The following is a 19,737-nucleotide window of genomic DNA, read 5'->3' on the forward strand; positions in this document are numbered from 1 at the left end:
GCGGGTCTCTCGCTCCCGGGGCGCGCAAAGGAGCAGCGCGCGCGGGCGGGGGCCCCACTCCTCCACCCCCGGTCTAGTCCCACTCCCGGCCCCAGAGGAGGCTGGGGCGGCCCCCGGGTACTGAGGGAAGCCCTACATCCTCTGGAGTTCATCAACTCCTTCCCCCAACCGCCAGCCGTGGTCCCTTCTCACTCCCCCCCTCCCCAGGGACGCACAGCCTCAGAGCTGCGGCCTTTCAGCCGGATCAATAACCAAAATGCTCCGGGCAGGCGACTCCGAGGCGACTTAGCGGAAAACTGGAGGTTGGCTGGATCGGGCGCTTGGCGGGCTGGGGGTGGGGACTGGAGGTGGGGCGCGGGAGGGCGGGGGGGCGGGGGGGCTCAGGCTGAGGGTTCCCGCTCCATCCCTGCCCCCAGATTCAAACCTCCAGCTACACTCTTGAACTCAGAAGGAAGGGCGCGCCTGGCGCTCCCGGAGAGAAGGCCGAGAATGTAGTAAAGGAGCCAGAGAGTGTGAGGCAAGGGGACCGACGGCACGATCCACACTCGCCAGGGGAGAGAAAACGGACGTGCAGACAGAAAACCGGGTCCAAGAGCCGAGCCGAGCGGGTTGAATGAGGCCGCGGCTGACAGGCGGTAAAGGCCCGGGTCCCCTGCGGCTCTGAGGCCGTCACACAGGGGACCGTACCCTCAGAGAGTGATGGAAGGCGGGTATTCCTTGTGTCACGCCCCCATTCGTTGACACTCCCTCCTCGACCCCAGTCCTGGGTCCCAGGTCTGGTCTGGGCTGGGCTGGGGAGCGGCCAGGGCCAAGGTGCGCGCGGCTGGAGGCCAGGCCTGGCAGCGGCAGTGGAGCTGAGCAGTGGGTGTCCCTGGGCATTGCTAGCGGTCTGAGGCCCCCAGGTCCCCAGCACTTTCTGAGGAGCCCGTGCTCCCCGAATTTAGCTTCTTGGACAGAGCCAAGAGAGGCCAAGTCGGGATTTCCCTTCCTTTGACTCTGAAGGGGCTTAGAAGAAAGATCAAGAGAGAGCAGCGAAGATGTGTGCACCTAGGAAGATCTATGGCTTTTCCCCTAAAGCGCTGTAACAGCAGATTCTGCTTCCTTTTTTTTTGGCCCTCCTGCTAGGATGAGCGAGGATGCTTCCGTGGAGGGTCTGATTGACAGTGGGGCAGGGATGGTGGCTGTGTGGGTGTAAATGGCTGTGGCATGGAGGGTCTGATTGACAGTGGGGCAGGGACGGTGGCTGTGTGGGTGTAAATGGCTGTGGCATGGCTGACTGTGTTGCTGGTGCAGCTTCCATGACTCCGATGAGCAGGTATATGAGTGTGGGAGTGTTAGGGCCTTCGTGTTTGTCCCGTGTGCATGTGAACAGCTGAGTGTATGTGTCCAATCTCACATGTCTCCAGCCTGAGGTAGGTGGGAGGGAGAGCACCAATTATTTAACTGAGTAACTGTGCCTCAGTGCGGGGTTTGGGACTCTGGGAAAGGGGACAGTCAAGGGGGCAGGGGAGGAGGCCAGCTGCTCTGTACTAACAGAAAGGACGGAAGACAGGCAGAGGAAGGAAGGAAAAGAGGGAGGGAGGAGGGAGGGAGAAAGGAAACTTGCCCACAAGGTGATTTGGCAGTGGAAGGGGAGCAGCAGTATTTTGCCCAGGGTGTGGGGCATAGTGTGCAGGGGGAGGCACTGAAGGGCCTGGGAGAAAACAGGTTCATAGTTATAGGAGGGCTCTTAATCCCTCCTGGGGAGGCTGAGCCCTGCGCAGGGTCCCATGGAGCCTGGCCCCTTAAGGAGCAACTAAATTCCTCGGTGGCTCTTTCGCTTGCACTCCAGTTGTTCTCTTCTCTGGCTCTTTCAAGTTTATTTTTATTATCCAAACATTGTCTAGGATAGAAAAATTCTAAGCAGAAAGCAGACACTTGAACCTTTGCAGCTCCAAGCCTGTTCTTGCCACAAGCAAGGCCTGGGTTTCTGTTCAAAGAAAAATGAACCCTGCGGGGGTTTTGTTTTCACTTTTACATTTTCATTTCATGAAAGACGTCATTCTGTGTGGCAATTCAGGTCTCCGTCCTGGTGTCCTCTTCTGAGGTCTATGGATGGGCTGCCTGGTGCATGCGCTCATGGTGAGCTGACCATTCTGTGAGGAGAGACTAGTGGCCTCCCCGAAGAGCTCCAGGGGGCAGTTGCGGAGTGGGAAGTGGGACCGCCTCGCCTTCACTGGCTAGAGGGGAGCCTGCAGGGAGGCGGAGGGAGGTGCTAGGCCACCCTGACAGTGTGTTCCAGGCGGTGGTCTGGGTTTGGAGAACCTGGATAGGGTGGCTGTCCTCTCAACCTGGCCAGAGCCTGGCTTGGTGAGAAGATATATCCCCCCTCCCACCGCCCCCGCCCCCACACACCACTTTCCGTCTCCCTATGCAGAAGCCGTGAGCCGTGAGTTCCTCACTGTATCCCTGTGCAGTCACCGAGGCAGGGCTGCACTTCCTAGGCCAGGGACTGTGAAATCCAGGGACTCCTGCCACTGCTCGCTCCCCTACAGCCCAGAGAGGATGTGAGAAAAGAAAAAAGGGCTGGAAGAAAGGGGAGGACTGGGAACTCCCAAGAGTCAATTGGCGCTGGCAGCCCCCTACCTGCAGGTTTCCCCTTCTTTCCTGTCCCCTCCTGGCTTCTGTCTCCACCACCTGCTCTCCTCTCACAGCCCATTTCCAGAGCCAAAGGCTTGGAAGTCTGAGTTCCTCTGCGCTACCTCACCCCCTTGCTGTCTGGGTCTCTTGTCTGTCTCTCTTTTCCTTGGTTTTGGAGCCCCACCCAAAGATCCCTAGGAGATTCTGGGGGCAGTTGCCAGGCCCCTAGCCATCACTGCTGGGATGGGGGGTTCTTCAGCATTTGGGGGTTTGGGGTGAACAGGCAAGGACACTCCTCAAAGCCCCAGCTGGCAAAAACAATCCATGTATCACTGCCTTCCCTGACCTTCCTGTGCCCCACACCTCCATGGGCCTGGGAGCCCAACCTCTGCCCTGGCACATTAGGGGGGGACCCACTGTCCTACCCTCTGGGAGGGAGGGATTGACATTTTAAAAAGAGAGAGAAGATGCTGGTTGAGTTTTTTTTTTTTTTTTTACAATGAACACTATTATTTCTGTAAAACACAAAAAAGTATTATTTATCTCTGAAAACAGTAGCAGCGCTGAAGGAGGGCAGCTTTTGTGGTGAGAAGAGCATTTCCTGGGGGTGATGGAAGGTTTGTGGGTCAAGGCCAGGTGTGATGAAATCTTCTCGGGGGTGATGGCAGGAGAGGTGCTGAAGGCAGAATGAGGCTCCTCAAATTCAGTGTTTGGACCCCACTAAATTGCTAGCTTCAGTCACCCAGTCACCTTGGTCACTGGTTCATTTCAAGCCTGTCTGCCGGATGACAGTGTCTGCGGATGCCACAGGGAACAGGACCCTCTGGGCCAAGGGTTGCCCATCATGAGGATGGAGTTCACCGCTGGACAGTAGAGCAGGGAACCCAGTTGGCTGGGCTGGGGTGGCAGGTGCAGGAGGTGGGGGAGCCTGCCAGTCCTACTAGCTGGCATTTACCCTCTCTGGTGCCCAATTGTCTCCAGTTTGACTTGTGTTCTCTGGGGCAGGCAGCTCCCACCTTGACTCTGGCCTTAGACTAGAAGGCTTAAAGGAGGAGGCAAGGGAGTTCTCAACACCTGCCACGTATTAAATCACTCAGTGAACTTGGAAAAAGTTACTAGTGCTCAGCGGCAGACAAAGGGCTTCTAATCTGGTTAACAGTGGGTTTTAAAAGGCTTCCAGGAAACCACTAAATTGGGCCAAGAGTACGGAAAGCAGGCACTGCTGGATGAAAGGCAGAAGCAAGTGGTCAGTACGTGGTGCTGTAGGGAATGAGAAATAGTAGTTTTAGCCAGGACTCTGGGGGGTGGGTGGGGAGGGGGAAGCCAGCAGTGGTGGGACCTGGAAGGTGGGGGCAATTTCGGGGTGGGAGGGTCAGAGGAGGTAAATAGGCCTGGCCAGGACCCACCCCCCCAGGTGTTTAACCAGATCTGAAAAGCTCCCTCAACCCACAGGACTCAGGATTCTCCTGGGGACAGACACCCAGGGGTGGGGTCAGGCCAGAGGTCAAGCCAACAGCCAGCTCAGTTTGGGAATGGGTGTCCCCAGGTTCCGGGACAGAGCTGGGACTCCCAAATTGGTGCCCTTCTCTTCCCATCTGCTTTCCTCCAGATCCTCCCCAGGGCTTTCTGGGTGCCCTCCTCCTCCCCCCAGGCAATTCTTTGTGAATCTTCCTTCCTCCCTTCCTCAGGTGATTTGCCACCGCATCCTTCTCCGTTTGCCTCCGCATCCTTCTCCGTTTGCCTCCGCATCCTTCTCCGTTTGCCTCCGCATCCTTCTCCGTTTGCCTCCGCATCCTTCTCCGTTTGCCTCCTTTCCTGGCCACCCCTTCCCTGGGCTGTCTTCCCTTCCGGCCCCTAGGACCTCCTTGGCAGTCTCCCTCCGTCCCCTCTCCCCAGCTTCTCTCTCCTCCTTTTCCTGGTTCATACCCTATATCCCCTCTTCTCACCGTTCTCTCCCCATGGAGCAGGAGTGCCCTCTTTTACTGGTCTATCTTCGCCCCCTTTTACTTGTCTTTCTTCGGAAATAACCATCCAATCCAGCTGTGCTATTTGAACTAAGGAAGGGATGCTACAGATGCAACAGAATCATCTAAAAAATGGCCTTCTTTCTTAGCAAAATCCATTCACTCCTGCCACGTTCTGATGTTATGTATATCGTCACTAAATTGACTTATTTTCTAGCAAGGGCTATGTGGTTAACTGCCTGAGGTTGTGCTGGACTCATACTATCATGAAATAGTCACAGCAATCCTTAGGACAGGACTCGGTTGCCCCATTTTGCAGGAAAAAAACACAGACCAAAGTCGTAAAGCTAATGTGTATGGATTCAAACCCAGGTGCGCATCCTTGGACCCTGCCAAGGCAAAAATCTCTTCCTCTCCCTCTCCCTTCACTCAGAGAACTGGGCTCCCTGTCAAATGAAGGTATTGAACATCTGGCCTGGTGCTGCATGGCAGTTCCTGGCACAGCAGCCTGGGTGGGACTTTTGGGTTGAGACACACGAAGGGGGGGGGGTTGGAGGGGGGGGCGGGCAGGTGGCGGAGCAGCTGGTGGCACACTCCCAAGGGAGCTGTGGCCTCTGTGGAGACTGAAGGAAACTGGGTCTATGAGGACCCAGGTGACCACAGAGCAGAACCTGCGTTGACAGTGGCTGGGCAATGGCCTCACCTCCTAGAACTATGTATATCTTGTTTTTACTGTGTTGGTAACAGATTTGTTGAAATATAATTCACACATCATGTAACTCACTCATCTACAGTGCACAATTCAATGGTTTTTAATATACTCACAAGCAAACTAAAATATATAGCACATGAACCGATACCATCACCACAGTACATACTAGCACTACACTGTCAGGTCAGCATCCTTAAGAGGACACCTCAGCTGCAGGGTGGAGTCCGGGCAGGGGTGCTGGAGGAACGCCACTGCCACTCACTGAACGCACTGCTAAAGGAGGACAGCAAACCTGCTGGTTTCCCCAACCTCCTGTTTCTCAAAAGTGGACGGGGGGGGGGGGAGACATTGACCTCAGAGAAGATACTGATCTGTGAGGCCTGGAGTCCAATGCTGCTTTTAGTTGTCCAACTCTGGGCCCTGAGCTTTTTGTGTTTACAGTGCCTTGCATGCCTTTGCCCTAAGCCAGAGTCACCCCTCCCAGTCCCAGATCCCCAGCCGGCCCAGTGGCCTTTCCCGAGGTCCAGAGAAAGGCGGCTCAGGGGTGTGGCCCGGCAGGAATAGCAACAGGATCCCAAGAAGGATCCATCCTGAGTCTAGAGGCCAGGAAGCAGGGGGACCCCATGGCTCCCTGACTCTTCCCACGCAGCGCTCCTTGGGGAGCAGCCTAGAGGCCAACTCCGAATACTTGCATATCCTTTGATACCTTTTAAATTTGTGGGGTGTCACAATTCAAACGAATGGAGTAAATAGCTTTAAATCTCGTTGTTAGAATACGTTTGAAGAGGCGTTTGTTTCCATGTTTCCATCAAGGGCTACTGCTCCACTCTCCTCCCTGACTGTGCCCCAGAGAGCTTCCCACAGAGACTTCCCATGTATACGTGGCTCCTTTCTGCCTTTGTGGCACAGCTGCAACACTGCACACTCAAGGTCACCCAACCACCCCGTCCCTATTCCCCAGTGCCAGGGAAACTGCCAGTCTTAGGTGCTGTTGCCTCAAGAAGTGATCATTTGAGATCAGCGTCACCCAAAGGCGGGTTGTGGGCTGAGCTCATGAAGGGAAGCCGGGCAGGGGGGCGGGGGCTGGTTACTGGCACCCCTTATGCAGCTGCTCTGCCTCTGGGGTTTCCCCTACCGCACTGGCTGAGGCTTCCTTGCTTTCTAGGTCAGGTTGGTCCAGATTCTAGCGCCTGGGGCCTCTCCAGGGTGTGGGGTGTGGCCCCTGGCCAGCTGAGAAAGATAGGAGGTTACCTAGATACAAGGGTGGGGAGAGCCTAGAGGAATTCTCCATCTCCTGACCCTGAAAAAGGACTTCTGAAATGGAAGGGCGAGAAGCTGCGAGGCAGTGGTGTTGGGTGACTGTCAGCCTAGGTGGTAATGCTGGAAATGCCCTGACCACCTGCCAAAGCACCCTGGAGGCCCTCGCTCAGGGAGCCTATCCCCTCACCCCACCCCCATGTCGCCAGAAATCTGTATCTACTGGGAAGAATTCTCCAGGAGCCGATGCACATAGGTTGGAACATTCCTCACCCAACAACTATTTATGGACCTACTACTATATGCCAGGCATGGTGCCAGGCACGGGGGAGAGGGGGACAGCTGTGAACTAAATAGACCTAAGTCAGTGGTAGAGTCTAAATCTCAGGAGCAGTTAACCTGCTCTTGGACCATGAAACCTGAGGTGGGGTCAGGGCAGGGGACTCTGAGGTCGATCTCTCAGGGCCACTCCACCTCGTGACTCACAGGTGCCAGTTGGCAACTAACTGGCTAGAAAACCTCTGAAAATAACTCCCCTAAAAGTGGTGCTTTTGGTCCTGGCCAGGTAGCTCGGCCAGAACCTGGTGCTGACACGCAGAGGTTGCAGGTCTCATCCTGGGCAGGGCACATACAGAAATCAACCAGTGAGTGCATAATCAGCAGAACAGCAAACCGACGTCTCTCTCGCCCTCTTCCTCTCTAAAATCTATCAATACGTAAAAATGAAAAGCAGTGCTTTTGCACAGCCTTAGGGGCCCTGTCATAAAGAAGGGGAAACACAGTACCTCATGTTCAGTTAGCTGACAAAACAAAACAAAAACACCAACAAAAACCCTAAACAAAGATGCAAACCCAAACAAATATGCGTGTGTGTGTGTGTGTGTGTGTGTGTGTGTGTGTGATCTAGTTTGTAAGTGCAGATGGTGTGCACCAATTTCATTTACTTTTGAAACTATTTTAATTTTTTAAACAAGGAAAACATTTAGGGGAGGGGACGCTGAACAACACAAAGGAGTAGAGAATAGGGTGTGTGCTCAGGCGCTCAGTCCCATCCTCAGGAGCCCCCGGTCTTGCCCCATCCGTTTACACCCCCCTCCCCCCTTAAAGCAGGGTGAAGTCGCACCTCCTCTCTTCTCCGTCCCACCTGTTTTGCCGTCGCCAGCGCCTTGGGCTTTGCTTCCCCTTCCGCGCCCTCATTGCACTGCCAGCTCCCGCGCAGCGTCACCCGCTTAGTATGTTACCCAAGATTTTGTTCTTTGTAAGGGAACACAAGAGAACGCAAGAAAGGAAAGCCTGTTTGCCACACGGGGCTGTTTGTTTGGGTCCGAGGGCGTGTGAGCGTGGGATGGGGTGATGCCGGGGGTCCCGGCCTGCGAGCCAGAGGCCCGAAGCGGAGAGCGGCGGGGAGAGCGGCGGGCGGCGGGGCGGCGGGAATTAGCGCGCCAGCCCGCGGCCAGGGATCCCTTCTGGCGAGAGTTCGAGGCAGGATTATCAGGTTCAAAAGCAGGTCAGGGGGGTCTAAACCGGGAGGCAAAGCCCGCGGGGCGAGGTCAAGGTCCTGGGTGGAGGCGGGTTGGGGCTGGGCTCGGAAACGGCGGCGGCGGCGGGGGTGGGGTGGGGTGGGGGTTGCGGGGAGGGTGCTTGCGGTCGCAGAGGCCCCACCCGGAACCCCAGCTCCCAGCGCCGGGAGGGGCGGCGCAGGCCCCGCAGCGAAGGCCGCGAGCCCCGGCGGCGGACGGGACGCAGCCAGTCCGGGCGGCGAAGGGTGAGAGGAACCCGGAGACCATCCAGACTATTTCCGTGGACGAAGAGCAGACGTGTCTGCGCTCCGGAGACCCGCGCGTGTATCTGCAGACCAGGGCTTACCGACTTTTCTTTGAGATTTCAGTCCCATTTCCTTTTTTTTTTTTTTAAAAAAAATACGTTTTATTGATCTTTACAGAGAGGAAGGGAGAGGGATAGTCAGAAACATCGATCAGCTGCCTCCTGCACACCCCTTACTGGGGATATGCCCCCAACCAAGGTACGTGCCCTTGGCCGGAATCGAACCGGGACCCTTCAGTCCGCAGGCCGACGCTCCATCCACTGAGCCAAACCGGTCAGGGCCCCATTTCCTTTTCTTAAATAAACATTTTAGTTCGTATCTGACGAGGTAGAGCATTTCTTAGGCAAATCATAGCTCAACGAACGGCACCGAACAGGCCAAGGCATCTCCCGCCGAGAGCGTCTCCCTTCCCGCGGCCTCCGCTGCGGAGCAGTCCCGGGTGTCGCCGCTGAATGTAATCGCGGCCACGCCGCACGCTGCCGAGCCTGCGCGTGAGCGGGGGAGCGCGGGGGGCTCTCAGCGACTCGGCGCTTCCCCACAGGAGCGAGTTGGGGTGCGTGTGTCACTGTGGGCCCCACTCCATGATTTCCTTTTGCGGGAGAATGTCGTCGCCTGTCCGCCTCCCCCCGCCCCAGCCGCACTCCGGGAGAACACACCGGGGCAGCCCGCGGAGTGCGAGGTGGCGCTGCCCTCGGGAGTCCTGCCCTTGGGGGTGCCCCAGCCCCCCCCCCCCCGCATAAACGGACGGCGGGGAGACGCAGACCGCGCGCAGCGGCACCGGGTGGAGGGCCCGCCGGGTGTCCGCGCCGCGGGCGTTCCTGCCCGGGACCTGCGTCGTCCTCCCAGCCCCGGCCTTTCGCCTTCCCTCCCCGCGGGCGACGCTGCGGCCGCTGGAGCGATGGGCGGGGACGCTCCGGCGCGTCTGCACCTCCACGGAGGCCGGCCCCGCCCGCGCGGGTCCTGCAGACACTCCGCGGGGCCGAGTGGGCAAATCCTTGGGTGATGGCGGTGGTGCTGCGGTCGCGGTGTTGCGGAAGGTGGGGGGGTGGGAGGAGGAGAGCGGGTGTGAAGACAGCCGACCCGGGAGGAGAGAGGGAGGGGGCCGGCGAAGGGGAAGAAGCCGCGACAGCTGGGCCTCAGGAGTTTAGGAGGGAGAAGGGGGGTGGGGGTGGGGGTAAGGGGTGGGGAGGAGGTGGAGACGGGGTGGGGGAGCGGGAAGGGCGGCGCCGGAAATCGGGGGGCCGCGCGCGACCCTAACCGAGCGCAGCCGGGTCTCCGCCGCGGAGAGTGATCTGCCTTTTGCCCAGTTTCTCTCGGACCCTTCGTAGTCGGCAGGCCGGCGGGTCTCGGCGGGGATGGAAGGCCGCTGGCAGGAAAGCCCGCCTAAGTGGACCGATCGCTGGAGAATCCCAATCACCAAACAGCCAGCCTTCAGCCCCTCCCGGCCGGGCCGCAGCGGCGCCGCGGGGGGGGGTGGGGGGGGGTGGGGGTGGGGGGGGTGGGGCCGGGGCCGGGGGCGTAGGGCCCCCTCCCACCCGCGCGTCCAGGTGCGGAAAGACCCTGGGAGCCCCATTCGGATCCCAGGTCCCCACGGCCGGTCAGGGTGCCGGAACCCCTTCCTTAGAAATGATGCCTCTGGTTGAAAACACCTCTCCGCTCAGCTTGTAAGTTACACGAACAATGTTGAAACTCTTTTCAACCTCTGCACTCTGCCCGTAGGTTAGAATAACGAGAATAGCTTTTAAAGGAAACAAAACAAAACAAAACAAAACAAAAACCCAATACCCAAGCCTAAATTCACGACTCTTTCCTTAAAAAAATAGAAAAGGGACTCCTCCCCTCCCTCCCGCATAATTTATATCCACAGTGTATATCTTTGCTGTTATATATTCTCACAGAATATGCATTGTTTTGTGTGCATGTGTTAATTATTTACGTACATTGGGTTTTATATTTCATTTTGTTTTTTACATTCTTTAAAAAAAACTATTTGAAAATTATTTCAAATTTATGGAAAGGTTGCAAGAATTGTATAAACAATTTCAGTATGTACATTTTTAGCTGCATTTGCTTTATCATTCTCTCTATGTATTTATAAGATTGCTATTGAAGCATTTGTGAATTAGTGGCAGACGCCATGCCCCTTTATACTTAAAAACTTGAGTGTGTATTTTTTAAGAATGAAGAACCTCACCTACGTGACTACAGTGCAATGATCAAAATCAGGGAATTTAACATTGATAGAAAGATATTATAGAATCTTCAGGTCTTATTCAAATATACCAGTTGTCCCAATAATGTTTTTTATGTTGTATTTTTCCTGGTCTAGGACCTAATCCAGTGATTTTCAACCCTTTTCATCTCATGGTACACATAAACTAATTACTAACATTCTGCAGCACACTAAAATATATATTTTTGAAGATCTGACAAAAATAGGTATAATTTTGATTCCTTCACACCAGATGGTCATTGCTGTTGTCATTTTTAAAATTTGACAATCGAAGAGAAAAGAGGTCAGTGCCCCTGACTAAATAGTAAGGTATTGCATGTTTTAAAAATTCTTGTGGCACTCGGTTGGAAATCACTAATCCAATACCATTCATTGCATTTAGTTTTCAAGTTCTTATTAATGTCCTTTAGCTGGAAACAGTTCATCGACTTTTCTTTGCCTTTTGTAAGACAGAGATTTTTGAAGAATATGAGCCAGGTATTTTATTTACATAATGGTTTCTTGTTTTATATTACAGAAAAGTCATCAAATATAAAGAACTCACCCTACTGCAAACCCATTTGAGCATAACTTGCTGAGGTCATTTCATTATTTTGTATTTCCAAATAAACAAGGATATTCTCCCTCACAATCACAACACAGTTATCAAAATCATAAGATTAACATTATTGCCATCAAGTACTTATACCTCATTAAATTTTGTCAATTGTCCTGACAATATCCCTGTAGCAAAAGGGCTCAGTTGAGATTATGTATTGCATTGAGTTGACATTGTCTCTTTAGATTCCTTCAATCTGGAAGAGTTCCAGCCTTTCCTTGACTTCATGGCCAGTTATTCTATAGAATGTCCATCAGTCTGAGTCTTTCTGATGCATTCTCATGATTCAATCCAGATTATGCATCTTTGGCAGGAATATCACTGAAGCGATGCTGAATTCTTCTTGTTGTAACCTATTAGGTGGGGCATGATTCTGATTTATCCCATTACTGTGATGTGAACTTGAATCATTTCAGCAAAGTGGCATCTGCTGTTTCTCCCTGTCACGTTATTATTTCTCCCTTTGTTATTAATAAATATTTTGGGGAGGGATTTTGAGACTATGAGCATATCCCGAGACTCATCAAATACTCTATGCATTGTTTATATCAATACATGCAATGGATTGTACTCAATGGGTTACTTGATACTGTCATTATTTACTTGGCAAATTGTTCTAACTGTAGTCAGTGGGAGTCCCTTGAAGCTGGCCTTTATGTCATTTTTTTTGTAACAGCTTTATTGAGATATAATTCACATATGATACAATTCACCTACTTAAAGCATACAATTCAATGGTTTGTAATATATTCATAGAGTTGTGCAGCCACTCCTACAATCAATTTTAGAACATTTTCATCATTCCGAAAAGAAACCTTATTATAATCATTAGATATCTACTTCCAATCCTTCCATGCCCCAGGCCCTAAGCAAATAGTAATCTACTTTCTGTCTCTATAGCTTTGCCTATTCTGGACATTTTGTATAAATTTATCCACATTGTAGTGGATAGCTGTACTTCCCTCCTTTTTAGTGTTGGGTAAGATTCCATTGTATGAACATACCACCCTTTGTTTAGCCATCCATCACTTGGTGGACATGTAGGTTGTTCCCATTCTTTGGCTAACTTGCCTGAACACTGCCAGCTTGCTGTCCAGAATGACTGCTGCAGTGCACACTCCCCAGCAGTGCACACTCCCCAGCAGTGCACACTCCCAGCAGTGCACACTCCCCAGCAGTGCACACTCCCAGGAGTGCACACTCCCAGCAGTGCACACTCCCCAGCAGTGCACACTCCCAGCAGTGCACACTCCCAGCAGTGCACACTCCCAGCAGTGCACACTCCCCAGCAGTGCACACTCCCAGCAGTGCACACTCCCAGCAGTGAACACTCCCCAGCAGTGCACACTCCCAGCAGTGAACACTCCCCAGCAGTGCACACTCCCCAGCAGTGCACACTCCCCAGCAGTGCACACTCCCAGCAGTGCACACTCCCAGCAGTGAACACTCCCCAGCAGTGCACACTCCCCAGCAGTGCACACTCCCAGCAGTGCACACTCCCCAGCATGCACACCAGTTTCTGTGTCCACACATCCCCTCTCCCCCAACTTTGTGTTTCCCACTCTCTGGTTTTAGCCAGTTACCAGGCGTCAAGGGCTATTTTGTTGTTTTACTTATCATATCCCTGATTACCAATGACCTTCAGTATCTCCCCAAGTGCTTGTGGGATTTTCGGTCTGTCCCTCTGAATTTTGCTATATGTTAGTGCTATACTTTCTTAAAACCTGAAATGGATCTGACTGTTCATATCGTTCTCTAACTCTCCCCCTCACTTAAGATGTTCTGAATCACTTTTTCAGGTCAGGCTGCCGGGATGGAGCAAAGCCATTGGACTCCGTGGGTCTGGAGTCTGTGGGTGCAGAGTGGCTGTCGTGAACTGAGGTCTGAGCAGAGACTCTGTAGGTCCGTGTGTGGAAGCCCCACAACCTCATCTCATCTCAGCTCCATGGAGTCTAAGGTGCTTCCTGAACAGCTCTTTTTATCAGGGCTGGTGCTGGGCACTGGTAAATGCCAAGGTGACTGACTCATTTAATCTAGGCAGGGATCCTGTGGTGGTGGTGGTGGTGGGGGGGCGGGCAGGGAGGGGAGATGGTGGGGGGAGGAGAGTGACAACCGCTCCCCACCAGCAAGCATGTAACGACTCTGTCCCTGTCCCGGGGTCAGGGACGGGGGGACGAGCGCCGGGAGTGCGCACTAATGCCTGTTTTTCCGCTAATTTCAGCGAGTGGCTGGGCTTCTCTCCTCCTCCAGGCGCCTTCGGACCAGTGCCAGCCCGCCCTCCAGCTCCTGCAGCGGCCTCGTGCTGCCCTCTGCTGGTCGCGATCTTACAGCGACCACCCGGCTGGGCCCAGCGCCGACCTCCGGGTGCATGCGCCCTGGGTCCCAGTGAAGGTCTTCTATAGGTCCCGGAGGCCTCTCCTCTCCGCCCAGGGTCAAGGTAGGGGTTGGGTGGGGCTGGTGGGATATCTCCAGCCCAGTCCAGGACGGAGAAGGTGGGCGCGTGTCTCATTTCTACCCCCAACCCAGTATCTCCGGGGGAGGTGGGAAGGGGGCGGGATGAGGGCCCTTTAGGGCTGAGAGTTCAGCACCAACGGGGAGTCCTAAACTCGTTCTGAAGTCCGCGCTGAGCACTGAGGGTAGAGGCTGATGGGAACACCCACCCTGACGTAGTGAACATTGGCAGCCCCCACCCCAGGCTGCCCCTGGCCTGACGTCACAGCCCGCCTCCTTTTAGTGGCTAGCGGTTATTTTGAATGTCTGACAGGAGAGACAGACATAGCGGCAAATGACACAGGATGATGTGCAGAAGAATAACTGTGGTACCAGGAGGGTCAAGGCTCACCAAGAGGTTGCACCTGAGCAAGGCTTGTAGGACCTATAGGAACCCACTAACTGGACTCTCAGGACTGAACCTGTCAGGGCTTGTGTATTTAATAACCACCGGCTGGTGGGAGAAAGGCCACCTCCACTCTACCTGGGTCCTGAAGACCAAGCCTGGGCGCCTGCGTCAGCTCCTTGGGGACAAGGCTCCCAGTCGTCTGCCTTCCATGAAGCCATCCCCTGTCTCTCTGACAGGGGGTTGAGAGCATGAGTGTGTGTGGGGGGAAGAAGTTGGGGGTTAGTGGAGGGATGAGGACACATTTGTAATACCTTAACCAATAAAGAAATTAAAAAAAAAAAGAATTTGGCAACTCTATACATTTACTGAGTCTCATGCACCCTGGCCTAGGGACCGAGGGACAGAGATGAGATTACTAGGATCACCAGCTCTATTCATGAGGGGTCTGGAGTCCCCAGAAGGCCAGGATTCCATTATAACTATCACTCAGTCCTACATTTCAGAGAGGACCAAATTCACACACCTAGTAAAAAAGTTCCTCTAAGAGGCAGACAGTCCCTCTGTGCCCAGCCCGAGGAACTGGTGCCATCTATGGGTCACCGAAGGAGACAGCATGGGTGTCGCTGTGATAACCGCTGGGCACTCAGGAATGGTTCCAAGCTCTTCCTGATGATTATTGAGAAGGGAACCTGATCTTTGTTGAATGACCAGTTGTTTGGAAGTAACACAAGCGGTGGGTGGACCCATGTGTGAGCCTGGTTGTGCATGAGGGAGGGGAATGATCAACCTTGCAGATGTGTGCCCTACAGAAGCAGTGCTAAAGGCTTCCTTTCCAGAACAGGACAGAAAGGGTGGTGGGCGTGGGGTGTGTGCTCATGTGGAGAGAGTCAGTGGGTCACAGGGTGGGGACAAGGTTAGGGCTGGATGCAATCAAATGTAGCTTAGGAAGTCAATTCTGTTGGTACCTATTAATAATCTAATAAATACATACATTTTATTTATTAATACCGAACACTGGTTTACCAGGTGTCAAACATTCTCCTAAGCATTTCAAAACACTCATTAATCCTCACAACAATCCTGTGCGGTAGGGATTTTGCCCCATTTTGTGTGTAAGGGAACTGAAGCACAGGGAGGTTAGGTAACTTGCCCAAGGCCACACAGCCTGGGGACACCAAGCCTGCAACTCCGGCAGTCTGGCTCCAGAGCCCGAGTCTGAACCACTGCAGTCCTGCTTCTCTGACACCTGCTAGCAACATGTCCACATCCTTCTAAAGCTCATTACATGTTCTGCCTTTTAAAATGGAGCGTGAGGGATAGAAAATAAGCATTTATTGATGGTTTTGATGAAAGTGTGCATCACACTAACAGTGCTGGGCTCAGGGCCTCCGCTGCCAGTTCATTCAGGGCTCTGGAGTCTGCTTTTAGTAGACTTCACCCCACAGGGCATGGAAAGCTCTGGAAGCATTGTAAGCAGGGAAGAGACATGGTCCGACTTAGGTTGTAGAAACTGATTTAGTCTCCTCCAAGGGTAACAGTCATGGAGACCTGGCAATGACTGTGAGGCCGGAGCCCCTACAGCTGTGGTCTCCTGGCCTGGCTGTGGGCACTGGTTCAGGGGGACTTGTGAGAGGGGAGGACAGAGGTTGGGAGACCCAGGGAGTTGGAGTCAGACACCTTCTCTCCCACCCTCTGTTCTCTGCCCCCGGTGCCTCCTGAGGTGACTATGTCCTGCCACCTGTCTTGCCCCGCCACTGGCCTTTGCTCCTGCTCCATCTCACTTCACTGGAAGGGCTGGGTACTAGGGGAGTGGGAATGGGCAACTCTGATGACTCCGGACAAGGAGACACATTCTACCTGTGTTACCTGGCACTACTGACTGGAGGTGCAGGATGGGCTGTGCCTGATGGGGCAGATCCAGCTGGCCAGGGCTGGAGAGTAGCTTACCTCCTCGTCCTTTTAGAGAGCGCAGAGCCCCAGGCAAATAGTCCTGCTGGTTTCTGCAGCCATCTTGGGATGGGAACTCTGATGGGGGACTCCTCGGAGCGTAACTCTGATGGGGGACTCCTCGGAGCGGGCTAGTTCATGGGCCCGGGGAACAGGAAAGGAGGGGGAGTCTGGCCAGGCACTGCCTCTTTCCCCTCCCCCCTTAAAGTGCTCTCAGAGTCGCACAGCAGCTGCGTGTGGTTGGCATTGCAGCTGAGTGACCTGTCTTGTTCTGTGGTCCCACAGTGGAGTCCTCAGGGATGTATTTCCAGCACTGGCAGGACATAGTCTCTCTGCCTAGTGGGGTGGCACCTTGGCCTTGGGATATGGGTTTCTGAATAGTCACTTCCCAGTTTCCACGTTTTCCATCAAGACATGTTTGCCCCAAGGGTTCCGGTATTGTCGTCAGAAGGCAACACTTGTCCCCAGGCGCAGCTGCTGGCGCAGAACAATCTTTATTGTGACTCTACCTGGGGAGGGCTTCGCACCTGCGCTGCACCAGGGCAGAGGAGCCCAGGGGACACTAGGAAGCCAGACTGGGCCATGGTTGGTGCACACCTGCTGGGTTCCCAGCTCAATCACCACTCAGCACCCAGACCCTGGGGGTCTGTCAAGCTGTACAAACAGTATTTTTTTTTTTTTTAAAGAAAACCATAACTTGAGACTAATCCTGAGGAAACAATTAGATAAACTCAGAATTGGGAATATTCTACAAACAACTGGCCTGGACTCTCCAAAATGTCAACGGCATAAAAGATATAAAGGTGTGTGTGTGTGAAGGATGATGGTGGAGGAGGTGAGGCTGATCTAGGTTATAGAACCCTCTGGAGTCATGCCAATCAAATGAAATGTACAAACGTTCATTGGATCCTAGAATCAGGAACCGCCCCACCCCAGTATAAATTCAGTTTAGATATTACATTTCTTGGGTGTGGTAGTGGTATGATTCTGGAGGAGAATGTCCTTGCTTTTAGAAGATAAATGCTGACATATCCAATAATCTACTATGCTGCAATTTACTTTCGTATGACAAGGAAAATGTTTTGTTCCTTGAAGATATGCTGCTGTTTCCTCCATCCATCTCTCTTGTGGTCAAACATGGGGGGCTTTGTGGTCCTTGAGGTTCTTGCTCCAGGGGAAGTACCCAGGCACTGGGGGGTTTCCTATCAGATCATCTACTCCCGAGAAGGTGACCACCAACTACGTCCAGGAAACGGGTCCATGCCCACATCAGGGAGTTGTGGCTGTGTGGGGTGGCCAAGGAAGAGGAACAAACAGTTTATTCTCCTTGGGACATGAGTGTTGATTTTCCAGAACAAAGTGTAAGAAATGCTACCTGACAATATTAATATCCTCATCCCTCAATTTATTTTTCAGTCTTAAACACAAAATTAGCTTAAGAACTTAATTTCGTTCTAATGTACCAGCTTTTTTGCTAATCAAATTATCAGTAACTTCTACTTTAATTAAAAACAGCAAGTTTGGCTCTGGCCAGGTGGCTCAGTTGATTGGAGCATCATTCCGCTCACCAAAAGGTTTCAGGTTTTTCAGGTTCAGTTCCCGGTCAGGGCAAGTTCAATCCCTGGTCAGGGGTGTGTGAGGATTTAAAAAAACAACAACGTTACAATCATAATAATGTAACTTTCTCCTCTCACAAGAATAGGTGAGATCAAACTGTGTTTCAGCAAAAACTGAGCCTTGTTGAAGTTTAAGGTCCTGAGTTTGGGCACCTATCAAGTACCAAATGTTTTTATTCAGCCAAGACACTGAATCCTTCCTTAAGTTAAAAACAAAAAAACACCCACATTTAAATTTGGCTGCATTCTGTAGATTCTTTTGAACTAAAAAAATTCTGATGTTATAGTACGTAATTCAAAAGTAGTTTTAGCCGAAACCGGTTTGGCTCAGTGGATAGAGCATCGGCCTGTGGACTGAAAGGTCCCGGGTTCAATTCCGGTCAAGGGCATGTACCTGGGTTGCGGGCACATCCCCAGTGGGAGATGTGCAGGAGGCAGCTGATCGATGTTTCTCTCTCATCGATGTTTCTAACTCTCTATCTCTCTCCCTTCCTCTCTGTAAAAAATCAATAAAATATATGTAAAAAAAAGTAGTTTTAAAGATTAACTTGGCTCAGTCAAGTAAAATTCTTTTTAAAAAAATATTGATTTCGGAGAGGAAGGGAGAGGGAGAGAGAGAGATAGAAACTTCAATGAAAGAGAGAATCATTGATTGGCTGCCTCCTACAAGCCCCCCCACTGGGGATCGAGCCCACAAACCGGGCATGTGCCCTTGACTGGAATGGAACTTGGGACCTTACAGTTCTCAGGCCAACACTATATCCATTGAGCCAAACTGGCCAGGGCTCAAATAAAATTCTTGTGTCTCCCCACTGCCCAAATCTGTCTAATTTTTGGAAGTACAATAAGTTTTCATTGGCTCTAATTAAGTTTTAGAAATGCTAATTCAGTACATTCACTATTGATGACATCAAATTTTACTGAAAAAAATCAATAGAGCTAATTGGCTTTTAGAAATTATTTTTAATATGTTTATTATGGGGTAGCAGTGCACTGTTCTTAATAGGGTGGGTGGTCCTCCCCTTCCATCACCATTTATTTCCCCTACACGCTCTTCTGCTTCCCCCACCTCTTCCCCTCTGGAGATTATTCTGTGGTTTGACATTTGAAATGATATTTGAGATGTGTCTTGAGAGCACAGGTAAGATTTAGACCAGCAATTTTCAACCGCTGTGCTGCTGCAAGGATTTTTCAAACATACAATACCTGACTATTTATTCATTCAGGGGCACTGACCTCTTTTCGAAGCTGTAGTCATTTTTTTTATTTGACAATCTAAGGCAAAAGAGTTCAGTGCCCCTGACTAAACAGTCAGGTATTGCATGCTTTATTTTTTTAATTTTTATTGATGGATTGATTTGAGAGAGAGAGAGAGAGAGAGAGAGAGAGAGAGAGAGAAGGAGAGAAACATTGATTTGTTGTTCCACTTATCTATGGACTCATGGTTGATTATTTGATTCTTGTATGTACTCTGACCAGGGATGCACACTTTAACAGCTGATAATGCTTTCCATTGCCTCACCTACAAAATGAATATTTAAAACATTTTAATTATTGCTTGTGGAAAGAATTGTATTAGATATTTTAATTCCCTCAATAACACTTTTTTAAAATTGTAGTAAAATATACATAAAAATTACTATCTTAGCTATTTTCAGTTTACAGTTCATTGGCATTGAGTACATTCACTTCATTGTGCAACCACCACTACCATTCATATTTAGAAGTATTTTTGTCTTAGAAACTGAAACTCTATGCCCATGAAACAATAACTTCTCCTTCTCTCTCCTCCCACCTCCCTATAACAACCATTATGCTTCCTATTTCTATGAATTTTACCACTCTACACACCTCATATATATGGAATCATACAGTACTGTCCTTTTGTGACTGACTTACATCACTTAGAACAATGTCCTCAAGATTTATCAAAATTATCTTCATTCTTAAGGCTGAATAATGTTTCTTTGTTTGTACATATCACATTTTGCTTATCCATTCCTTTATCTAACAGTTTGCCCCTCTTGGACATAATTATTCAAGACTCCCCTACTTACAGATACACTCACTCCTGCCCTAGACACCCAATCAGGGCATCAAGCTACAATTGCAGAATCTCATATTCTA

The sequence above is a fragment of the Myotis nattereri genome (assembly GCF_964212035.1).
Source record: "Myotis nattereri genome assembly, chromosome: 10".
In the NCBI taxonomy this organism is placed as follows: Eukaryota; Metazoa; Chordata; class Mammalia; order Chiroptera; family Vespertilionidae; genus Myotis; species Myotis nattereri.